The 8,846-nt window shown below is 40.5% G+C and overlaps 1 pseudogene; it reads right to left on the bottom strand.

Annotated features, from left to right (window-relative positions):
• Nucleotides 1–3,689: 3,689 nt before the first annotated feature.
• LOC147286128 (uncharacterized) lies at nt 3,690–8,373 on the bottom strand (annotated as a pseudogene).
• Nucleotides 8,374–8,846: the final 473 nt, after the last annotated feature.

The following is an 8,846-nucleotide window of genomic DNA, read 5'->3' on the forward strand; positions in this document are numbered from 1 at the left end:
TTGCATTTTTGCAAGTTTGGTTGTGCAAATACATCTTTTGCACGGGTATTGGTATAATGACTATAGAGTCCCAATCTTTGGCCGAATTGTTGGCCACCGGCATTCCCGTAGCTCTTGGCCCCATTGTGCTTTCCCACCTCTACCGCGATCTTTGGAAGATAGCCAACAACGAGCCCATGGATCATCGAACTTCGGGGCCAATATGGCTTTTTCAATTATGGCTCCAAGTTTACTTTCCTTAAACGGGTCCTCTTGATGCGGTTAATTCTTCCCACAAAGCTTTAGGCAAAGGACTTCTTATTCTCCCCATTCTTGGCCTAGAGGTTGAGGAATACTTTTCCACATTTTACAACTTGGAGAGTCGTTCCCTGGATGAGTTTGTTGTTTGTCTTCAACGTTGGCATCCTCGCTTCTTGGAGTTGTTGGATCCACTTAGTCCGGCTGCCCCAAAAGACTCGTGGGATGATCATAATAGCTTATGGGGTAGCATTCTTGTCACCCGGGATTTGGCTTATGGGTTAATTGTTAGCCTAAAGTTTGTCCACTCTTGTAGTTGTGAGCTGTATTGGACGTCGACCGTTAGCCGCCAATTTGGTTTTACCCAAACCATCCATGCTCCCTATATGCCTTCTCGCAACAAGTGTGACTCAAGTAGGAGTGAGTTCAAAGAAGTAGAGAAATGCAAGACCCTCGATACACTCAACGGAGAATTATTGGTCGGGTTCAAAGCTCCCTCATTGGCAGCAGATTTCTCAGCCACACCCCACTTTGTAGCATGGTGGGAAACGTTTGTTCGTTCTTGGTTCCTTGTCCCAGCCGTTGAGTGAGCCACACTTTTATTTGATGGTTGTCCCATGTCGGCCAACCGTGTAAAGATGGCCAACAACTTAGCCTAAAAGGTGGTTGTGGGCCAACTCTCTGGTATTCATTATTTCCTTTTACTTGACTCTTTTGATACTTGACCATTTATATCTATACTTGCTGTTTATGTTCCCCTTTGTAGATGGCGAGGCCAATACCCAAAAGTATGAAGAAACTAGCGAATCAGAGCCAGAAAATTCTTTTGTTCCCATACCTCCTCATGGCCAAGTGAGCCGCAAAACTCGGCCTCAAGGTTTGCCTCACTTCTTTATTTTCAACTTATACCGTCGTATATAAAAAAATAAATTATTGGCCTTTATTTATTTAGCCCCTCCTTTGGGCACCTCGAATGAAGATTTGTCGGATGCCCCCCCTGTGAAAACCAAAGGTGAAATGAACAAGAAAGCGAAAGTTTTGGCCAAGCACAAAACTCTTCCTTCATTTTTTTTTTGGGCCAACTAATCTTTCACTCCCTTTGTTACTTAGACTCATTCTCAAACGCCTCATATGAAGATTCTTATGCCTCCCCTGCGGTTGTCAAGAGAAAACGAGTCAAGAAAACCGTGGCCAAGCGTAGGGCACCACCCATCAAATCAAGTAAGCTTTGTTTCAAATAAATGTTATTTTTGCTTTAATGGCCCACTAACAAGTTTCTTCCTTCTTTAGAACATAAGCCTAAAGTATGTATTGTCTTTCACTTAAGAATTATAGCCAACCTTAGCCATTTTAAGAATTACGGCCCACATTGGCCATTCTAAGAATTTCGGCCAATGTTGACCAATTTACAAATTACGGCCAATATTGGTCATTTTGAGAAATATGGCCAATGTTGGCCAAATCATTTCTTTTATTATAATTCATAAAAAATTTATTAATTTCTTTATCCTTGTACTAGCGGGCCGCCAATTCCTCATCCCCCCTTCTTCTGGGGCCATGAATGTTGGCCCTCCAAACACATCCGCAACCATGTATTCTATGCCAATAGACTTGCCACCAAATAACTCTTTACTTACTGCTGAGCAAAGGGTAAACATGTTCCTCTAAACTTTTGATGAACATTGGGATTGCACCACTCTAACCCATATTTTGTAGGTGGCTAGCCTTGTTCTCAGCCAACTAATGGATGTGTGGAGACATTTTTGGACATGGGAGAGATCCCCTATGGTCACGTCATCTCTACATCTGATGACTTAGTGACTCAGCCTGACAGGAACAAGTCTTCATTTCCCCATTCGGAGGTGGGTAGTGAGGTAGCTCAAATTTCTTAAACCCTTTCATTTTCTTTGTTTACTTTTTATATGTATGTAAGGCATACCTAACCCATTTTGTCCATCATAGGTTGTGGTTCGAACATCTCCTGCACTTCTAGCTAGTTCACTTGGTCCAAAACCCACTGAGGCCAATGTCACATCCCCTAATAACCCTCACTTGGACCATGCCACTAAGATTGCTCCAGGGACTTCTACGGATATGGCCATTGTCTTTCAGCCACAAGTAACAAAGGTACATAACTTTTTTTCTTCATATAAATTCTTAGTTGGCCTTATTGCACATTTAACTTCTAATCGCCTATCACTTAGGACAACGCCATGCCGACTCTTGACATCTTCTTTGTTTCTGGGGCCAATTCTAATGGCCTTGATACAGAGAGTCACGTAGCTCATATATCTCCTCCTCTTACAGTCACGGTAAGTAATTGTCAAAAAACCTCATTTCAGCCTAAAAAATCTTATCTTTTATTTATTTAAGTTTTCTTATAGGGATCCATGGCCGAAACACTTGTCCCCACTTCTATTGCTGGCTCAAGCTCACAAGTCTCCACGCTAGTGCTCCCGGCAACCCCAACCTCTGAATCCATGGCTACTATTACCACGACTTCTTAGCCATTTAGGGTATGTTTCTCTGGGCTTGCATACTTAATTTCTATTGCCCCCCAATGGCCTCTCACTCCACTTAGAACTTTCAGGGTTCACCTATGATGGACACGGGAGCTACGGATTCCTTGAAGAGCTTCCATGTCTGATTGCAGCCGCTACTGCCTCCACTACTTCAGCCTCCCAGTCTTCCATCCTTGGGCCATGCAGTGGCCAAGGGAAGACTGATTTTGAGGCCTTATTCGCTCAAGGTCTCGAGGCGATGTCGGACGAAACATTTCGAGCTAAGCTTCGAGATGCCATTGTTAGGCTATCTGTGGCCAACCCTGTGGTCGTTGGCATTAAGACCATGATAAAGTTCTCGTTTCAGGTACTTGAGTCGATTGCGGCCAACTACCATCACGCCAGGGCCGAGCACCATGTTGTTCTTAGCCTAGCCACTGAAATTCTGTCTGCTAAGAATGTTCTTGTAGCCGAGGCCGTCGCAAGCAAGAAGGAGATGCAGCTTTACCATGACCTTGAGGAGTAGAAGAGAAAGATTGAAGCCCAACAGGTCGAGTTAGCCTCTAAGTTCTCTGCATGTATACAGGGGGCCAAACCCATTGAGGCCCGCCTTCAGAAATTGATTCGTGCTCAGGAGGACTTCTCCAAGAAACAGGCCGGCTTTGTCGCAGCCATGAGCATTACTGAGAGTCATTGGGACACCTTCAAGGCCACCATTTTCCATCACTTTTAGCCTTGTTTTAGACTTTGGCCATGTTTAGCCCACGATCATAGTTGCCTATATTGGGATTTTATCTTTCGATTACAACCTTTTGTTCTATAATGGCTGACTTATGATTTTTGGTCATCTATGGCCTTGCTTTTGTAGCCTTGATCATATATTTTTTTTAATGATATATATATATATATACATATTGGTCGGCTTTCTACTCATCCTTATGATTATGTTTCTCATGTGTTTTCGTTTTGCATCAATTCCCAAGCCGTTAGGTAGTATCGCTTTAAATATCGGTCATTGATTGGAGCATCATGAAGTTGGCCATCATAGTCCATTAATCGATATGCTCCTCTACCTAAAACCTTAACCACAGTGAATGGTCCCTTCCACGTGGGTTACCATTTTTCAAATTTTTGATCATGTTTACCAAGAGGCAAGATGGTTTTCCAAACTAAATCGCCCTCTCCGAAACTTTTGGCCCTCGTTTTCTTATTGTACGCCCTTGCTATGGCTTGTTTTTGAAGTTTTAAGTTGTTCAAAGCTTTCAATCTTGATTCATCCAACTCTTCGAGCTCTTGAACCATGGCTTGAGTGTACTCATCCGGTGTTAAATTTTCTTGGAAGGCAACCCGCAAGGACTTGACTGCTATCTCCAAAGGTAAAACCGCGTCATGCTCATACGTTAAAGCAAACGGTGTCGTTCCTGTCCCCGATCTCCTTGATGTCCGATAAGCCCACAAGGTTTCGAACAATACTTCATGCCACTTTTTTGGCTTGTCCGTTATAGTTTTTTGAATGATATTCTTGATAACCTTGTTGCTGGCTTCTGTCTGACCATTAGCTTCGGCATAATATGGGGTGGAGTGATGCAACCTGATCTCATTCTTTTCTATGAATGCTTTAACGTCCACCCCTATGAAATATTTTCCCCGATCAGTGGTAATGGACTTAGGTAGACCGAAACGGTGAATAATGTTTTCTTTCACGAATTGGATGACTTCAACCTGTGATACCTTCTTCAAAGGTACAGCTTTGACCCACTTAGTGAAGTAGTCGGTGGCCACTAAGATGTAGGAATGGCATTTGCTTGAAGATGGGTGAATAATCACGTCCATAGCCCAACCTCTGAATGACCAAGGTTTGATTATAGGGTTCAACATTGTTGTCAACACATGTTGGACCGGGCCATGCCTTTGGCAATGCTGGCAACCTTTCGCATATGTGATGCAATCTTTTAGGATAGTTGGCCAATAGAAACTATGTCTCCTAATCAACCACCTCATCTTGATTCCATTTCCGGGTTGGTGGGCACTGCATGCTCCTTCATGAACTTCAGTCATAACTTACATGGCTTCCTTTTTCCCTAGGTACCTTAACAGTAAGTCGTCAAACCCTTTTCTATATAAATCACCGTTCATAATCACATAGTTTATTGCCTGAAGTCTTATTCTTCGACTATGCTTCTCGGTTGGACGCCTTAAGTATTGGAGAAGAGGATAACTTCAATCTTCTAGCGTAACGTCTGATGGTATTGCTCATATCATCAATCCCTTATCCTCGATCGAAGGCAAGAATCTTCTTTCTACTTTAAAGAATTTCTCAGCCAACCCCTCAGATAGGTGTACACCAAATGCAAGTTGGGCCAATTCATTGGCCTCCCAATTCAAATCTCAAGGAACATGCTCCATGTTAACTTCGTCAAAGTCGTCCATTAATTGGATTGCCATTTCACGGTATTCTGACAACACCGCACTATAACAATTATATTCTCCGGTTAATTGTTTAATGACTAACAAGGAATCACCCATGATCGTTACATTGGCTGCCCCAAGCTCTCTCAAAATTTCCAGGCCGATAATTAATGCTTCATATTCGGCTTGATTATTTGAACATGTGAAGTCAAATTAGAAGGCATATTGTGCTCTAAAACTCTCTGGGGAAACGATCACAATTCCAACCCCAGCTGCGGCCGCGCTACTTGACCCATCAAAGTATAACTTCCATGGTACCAGAAAGTGAGATGCTATCTCGAATGACTCCATGTCTTCTATTTCTACACTGGGGTGAGCAGCTAGGAAATCGGCTAAGGCTTGGCCCTTAACCGATTGTTGGGGCACGAACCTAAACGAGAATTCGAACAAAGCCATTGTCCATTTTCCAATTCAGCCTCTAATGATAGGCCGGGACAACATGTATTTAATGAGGTTTGTTTTGGAAATGATGAAGACAACATAAGGCAACATGTAATGTCTCAATTTTGTGGCTGTGGAGTATAAAGCCAAACATAATTTTTCGATCGGCGAATATTTTATTTCCACTGCCGTTAGTATTCTACTTAAGTAGTGGATGACATGTTCCTTCTTTTCATCATTGTTTTAGGCCAACAAGCTTCCAATAGAGTTCTCTGAAGCCGATATGTACAACTTCAGTGGTTTGCCTCTCTTAGGCGGAATCAATACTAGTGGCCGGGTTAAATAATCTTTAATTGCTTCAAATGCCTTCTGTTTTAGTTCTCCCCATACAAATTCCTCTTCACCCTTAAGCTTAAGAAGTAGAGAAAAATGTTCCGTCTTTCCAGCCGAGTTTGAAATAAACCTTCTCAAAAAGTTTATTCGGTCAATGAAGCTTTGCAATTCTTTTTTGTTCTTAGGTGGGGGAGCGTCAATGATGGCTTTGGCCTTATTATTGTCCACTTAAATTCCTCTTTGGTGGACTAGAAAGCCTAGAAAGTTTCCGTTCGACACCCCAAAAGTGCATTTTTGAGGATTCATTTTTAGTTTATGCAACCTCATTCTTTCTAAAGCTTTCTTTAAATCCCCAACATGGTCTGACCGAGTGGCCAACTTTACAATTGATATGTTCATAAATTCACATCTTTTTATATTTCTCTTACTTAGTTTTTGTGAGTTCATTTTATTAAAAGTTTTAAATTTCATTTAGTTTAATGCTTTTAGATTCCGAGCAATAAAATGAGAAATTTCACCATTTATTCTCCTTAAAATATTTTAACACGAATCTAATTGGAGATAGAAGCTAACACCTTAAAGTTATTCCAGGTTAAATTTCGTGACATTTGAAGACTTCTAAGATGTTCATTTTGAATTTCAAAATCAGCCCAAAACTGCACCTGAGGAGAACTGAGTCAGCTGCATTGTGTGGGGCATAACATTTTGGTTCAAGCTTGGATTGAGACATATAATATATGGTTGGAAAGAAGACATCCAGGGCTTTCTATTGATATATAAACCGTAAATTTCGGAGTTGGGTAAGGCCTCCAAATTGCTCTCCAAAGACAGCTCAGAAATCCTGTCAGCAAAAAGATAAAGTGGTCCCAAGGCATCTTTCCATTTTGGGTAATTGCCTATCACATGCTCTCTTTCCTTCTCCTTTGTTTGCCCATTCTAAGCAAAATTCAGAAACCACAATGTGAAGGCTCTAAATGAGGCAAAGAGAACATCTACCTATCTCAACATTCTTTATGGATCATCCATTGAGGGATAAGATGAAATATTCTCATTTTTGAATTAACCAAACCTTATCCCTTCATTTCCTTTTAATACTAGCCACATATTCTAGACATAACAATTCACCCAAACCATAAAACACTCTCTCATTTTTGAGCTCCCCCCTCCATCCTCTCTAATTGCACTCATTTCATCATTCATTCCATCATCTCATTTCAAACACACACATCTCATCTTCCATATTTCAAAACCCTAGCTTTTTCTCATCTCTCTTTATCATTTCTTTTGTCCATCTTCTCTCCATCAACTCTTCCTCTCCAAAAAGCCAAACACCATCACAACACCCATCTATCATATTCACAACCATTATTGCAAGAGGAGCTTGGAGGCACTTAGGACAAGAAGCTATTTTGGGCATCCTTGGAGGAGTGACACCCCTTGGGAGCTTGGCTTCAACATCTAGAGTTTTCTCTTTTCCTTCTTGTTTCCATTTATGTTTCAATTTGTGATGTTGTTTATAACTTTTATGGCTAGTGAGTAGTTTTTTGATTTGGGGTTAGGGATGTAGCCTTAGCCCAACCATGTAATGACTTTGTGATTTGTGATATAAATGCCCTTTTGGATATATATATATATATATATGCTCTTATGCTAGTTTAAAGATTATGACTTATATGTGTGAATTTACCACTTGTGCATATGAGAAATATTGTCATGTAGAAATTGGAGATTGGTAACCTTTAGTTTCTAAAACTTGTTGCATAAGAGCATGATAATTTAAAAGCACCTTGGTTGAATTGTTTTAATTGCTTGAATTCCTCATCTTTAGAACTTTATGCACCTAGGGTTTGCTATGACATTAATCTTAGGTAGTTATCTATCACCTTGGTTGGGATAGTTGATAACATGAAAGAGGATGTGCCATAATTTACCTTGATCGGGGGTTAGGAGGGAATCTAATATATCTAATTTGGCATAATTATTAATTGAATTGTTTGTTACCTGGGAGGGTTAGTGTGAACCCCTAATAACCCCAAATCCTTTATCACCATTGAATTTAATTTGTACTTGAATTTGCTTGTATTTCCATTTGTTAGTTTTAAATTCTAGTGTTACTTATCATCAATCAACCAAACAACAACTCAACACTACACATTTGCACATATCATTATGTTTAGTCTTGGCTTGCATAGTACATAGTAGGTTATTTGTTAGTTTTATAACCCTAAAATCAATCTAGCTTGTGATTGAAATCCTAATCCAATCTCTTCGGTACGACAACCCCTTACTTCCATTTCCATACTAAAACTTGACAACCTTGCACTTGAGGTAGGATAACAACAACAACCACATCATCAATATACACTTCCAAAGTCTTGCCAATCATATCATGGAAAATCACTTTCATGGCCCGTTGGTAGGTTGCACCAGCAATCTTAAGGCCAAAAGGCATTACCACCCATTCAAATGCTCTGATTGCCCCCGGGCACCTAAATGCTATTTTATGGATATCTTCCTCTACTATATTAATTTGGTTGTAGCCATCCATAAATCACAAGATTTCATGTTTGGCCGCCCCATCAACAAGGAGATCGGCCATAGGCATATGATATTCGTCTTTAGAAGTTGCAAGATTTAAATTGTGAAAATCCACACAAACTCTTATTTTGCCATTCTTTTTAATTACATGAACAATATTAGAAAGTAAATTTACATATATCGCTGGCCGTATAAACTTGGCTACAAAAAATTTTTCAATTTCCTCTTTCACCCTTAGCTAAACTTCTTTTGACATTCGTCGGGGCGGTTGTTTGAATGGCTTGAAATCGTCTTTGATTGGAAAACGATGCTCTACTAGTTGACGGTTAAGTTAGGGCATCTCAGTGTAATCCCACGCAAAACAATCTTTGAACTCCTTCATAATTG

The sequence above is a fragment of the Dryas octopetala genome, chromosome 4 (assembly GCF_963921425.1).
Source record: "Dryas octopetala chromosome 4, drDryOcto1.1, whole genome shotgun sequence".
Taxonomy (NCBI): Eukaryota; Viridiplantae; Streptophyta; class Magnoliopsida; order Rosales; family Rosaceae; genus Dryas; species Dryas octopetala.